This window comes from Glycine soja, chromosome 16 (assembly GCF_004193775.1).
Source record: "Glycine soja cultivar W05 chromosome 16, ASM419377v2, whole genome shotgun sequence".
Taxonomy (NCBI): domain Eukaryota; kingdom Viridiplantae; phylum Streptophyta; class Magnoliopsida; order Fabales; family Fabaceae; genus Glycine; species Glycine soja.
Window position 1 is genome coordinate 17,585,227 of NC_041017.1, and position 3,833 is coordinate 17,589,059.

The window sequence follows — 3,833 nt, forward strand, 5'->3', positions numbered from 1 at the left end:
GACACAAAAACATATGGAAAATTGTGCAACTCCTTGGTCAGCCAAGAGGCAGCCACAATCCTAGAGTTTTCACCTTATTAAACCTTAATTTCTTTGAATTAAAACAAGCCCATAGGTGGTGCAAATCCAAAGAGAATTGATAGTCACTTTAACACAAGTTTGGGCCTTTATTTCAACTAACAAAATGATAATAAAACCACTCAACAAAAGTGGCACCCTCTACTCTTCTTGGAATATGGTGCAATTGACAATTCGAAGTTTCTCCACTTGTAACGTGGGCCTAAATTCAAATAGCATGGTTAACACTTGTTGAAGAGCTTCCTTGGCCTTCTTTGTTCTAGCCCTTGCCATAGGTCCTCTAAGTCCTTCTAAAGGTTCCTTGCCCTTATTCCTTGCCTTGTCCTCATCACTCTCTCCCTCTTCAAAAGGATTTGTCCTTAAATCGGCTTCTCCATCTACATCAAAAAGAGTTAAGTCAGACACATTAAATGTAGTACTCACATTATACTCACCGGGCAATTCAATTTTGTACGAATTGTCATTTATCCTTTCAAGTACTTGCAATGGACCATCCCCTCTTGGTTGAAGCTTGGATTTCCTTTGCTCCGGAAACCTGTCCTTTCTCATGTGAACCCAAACCCAATCTCTGGGTTGGAAAACAACCTTTTTGCGCCCCTTGTTTGCTTGTTTAGCATAGCTCTCATTCCTCTTTTCAATTTGGGCCTTGACTCTTTCATGGAGCTTTTTCATATAGTCCGCTTTGGCTTGTCCTTCCTTATGCTTAAAAACTGAAATATTAGGCATTGGCAACAAATCAAGAGGAGTTAGTGGATTGAAACCATAAACAACCTCAAAAGGAGAACAACTAGTGGTGCTACACACAACCCTATTATAAGCAAATTCAATGTGAGGTAAGCAAACTTCCCAATTTTTAAGATTCTTTTTCAAAATGGTCCTTAGCAAGGTACCCGAAGTCCTATTCACGACCTCCATTTGTCCCTCCATTTGAGGGTAACAAGTAGTAGAAAATAGTAGCTTAGTACCCAACTTCCCCCATAAGGTCCTCCAAAAATGGCTTAGGAACTTGGAGTCCCTATCACTAACAATGCTTCTTGGTAATCCATGGAGTTTCACCACTTCTTTGAAGAATAAATCCGCCACATGATTAGCATCATCAAATTTCCTACAAGGAATAAAATGAGCAATTTTAGAAAACCTATCAACAACAACAAATATGGAATCCTTACCATTACTTGTTCTAGGCAGCCCTAAAACAAAGTCAATTGATAAATCAATCCATGGAGAATCCAAAATTGGTAAAGGGGTATACAAACCATGAGGCATTACCTTTGACTTGGCCTTTTTGCAAACAATACAACGCTCACAAAATTTCTGCACATATTTCTTCATGTTAGGCCAATAAAAATGCTCTTTCAATGTATCTAAGGTCTTTTGGACCCCAAAATGCCCCACCAACCCACCTTCATGGGCTTCACACACAAGCAAGTTTCTAGTATAACACTTGGGCCCACATAATTTATTTTCTTTGAAAAGGTAGCCATCATATCTATAAAGACCATCTTTAGAAAACTTTTCACAACTTTTGAAGATTTCACCAAAGGTGTCATCTCCTTCATACATTTCTTTCAAGCAATCAAATCCAATCATTTTTGTTTCAAGCATAGAAAGCAAAAAGTGCCTCCTTGACAAGGCATCCGCAACAATATTTCCTTTTCCCTTTTTATGTTTAATAACATAAGGAAATTGCTCAAAAAATTCCACCCATTTGGCATGCCTTTTGTTTAGCTTACCTTGTCCCTTTAAGTATTTTAGGGACTCATGGTCACTATGGATCACAAACTCCTTGGGATAAAGATAGTGTTGTCATGTTTTCAACGCTCTCACTAAGGCATATAACTCCTTATCATAAGTAGAATAGTTAAGGGTAGGACCACTTAATTTTTCACTAAAATAAGCAATTGGATGGCCTTCTTGTAACAATACAGCCCCAATCCCAACATTTGAAGCATCACATTCAATTTCAACAAATTTTGAAAAATTTGGCAAAGCAAGTATGGGGACATTAATTAACTTTTGCTTAAGAGCATTGAAAGCTTCTTCTTGTTTCTACCCCCATTTGAAAACAACATTTTTCTTAATTACCTCATTCAAAGGTGTTGCCAAGGTACTAAAATCCTTCACAAATTGCCTATAAAAACTTACTAGGCCATGAAAACTTCTCACCTCGGTCACACTTTTAGGTGTAGGCCACTCTTGGATAGCCTTGACCTTTTCTTCATCAACTTGAACCCCTTTGGAACTCACTACAAAACCAAGAAACACAACATGGTCTTTGCAAAAAAATGAATTTTTCAAGGTTAGCATACAATTGTTCCTTCCTAAGCACACACAACACCGATTTTAAGTGTGCAACATGCAAATCAAGGGTTGTGCTATAAACAAGGATATCATCAAAGTACACCACTACAAATTTACCAATGAATTCTTTCAAAACATGGTTCATTAATCTCATAAAAGTGCTTGGTGCATTAGTCAAACCGAAAGGCATAACCAACCATTCGTATAATCCATATTTAGTTTTGAAAGCGGTTTTACATTCATCTCCTTCTTTAATCCTTATTTGATTGTAACCACTTTTCAAATCAATTTTGGAAAAGAAACAAGCACCATGCAATTCATCAAGCAAATCATTAAGTCTAGGTATTGGATACCTATATTTAATGGTAATATTGTTGAAAGGTCTACAATCGGAGCACATCCTCCAAGAACCATCTTTTTTTGCAACCAAAATTACCAGGACAGAACATGGACTCATGCTATCTCTTACCCATCCCTTACCAATGAATTCCTCCACTTGTCTTTGGATCTCCTTGGTCTCTTGAGGGTTGCTCCTATAAGTTGGCCTATTAGGCAAAGAAGCTCTCGGCACGAGATCAATTTGACGCTCAATTCCCCTCAATGGTGGCAACCTACTTGGAACACTTGATGGAAACACCTTCTCAAATTCCTGCAAAAGAGTTTTCACACTAGAAGGCAATTCAAAGTTGTCAAAAGTGTTAGTGGTCAAAACATAATTTTTGCAAATCAACAAGTATAAGGGTTGTTTTGAATGAAACAACCCTTTGACCTCTCCTCTTGTAGCTAGAAAATTCTCCCTCACTTCAAGTGTTTCACTCATCTTTTTCCTCTCTTGTGTTTTCCTCTTTTTGTCCTCACTTTTTGAACTCTCAAGTGTTTGACTCTCTTTTTCTTTTTCTCTTTTTTCTTGAAGAAATTTCTCTCTCATTTTTCTTTGATCCTCACACACTTCTTGTGGACTCAATGGTTTGAGCACTATCTTTTTGCCTTGATACGTGAAAGAGATCTTGTTGGTGAACATCATGATTAGCCCTCTTATCAAATTGCCATGGTCTCCCCAAGATTAAGTGGCTGGCCTCCATAGGAACAACATACCTTATCATTGTACTTTCCAATGGAAATATCCAACTCCACTTGCTTCATTACTTGCACCTCTCCATCCTCACTAAGCCATTGAAGCTTATACGCCCTAGGATGTGGTTTTGTGACTAAATTCAATTTAGACACAAGTCTTGCACTTGTCACATTGGTACAACTCCATCCATCAATGATCATCATGCAAACTTTTCCATTGATCAAACATCTAGTGTGGAAAATGTTTTCTCTTTGACTCCATAGACTTCAATTGATGGCCAAGTAACCGCCTAATCATCAACAATTCTCCCTCTGGTGTTTTCTCCACTTCATCCTCATCATCCTCACTCTCTTTTCCCTTTTCAACTTCGGACTCACTA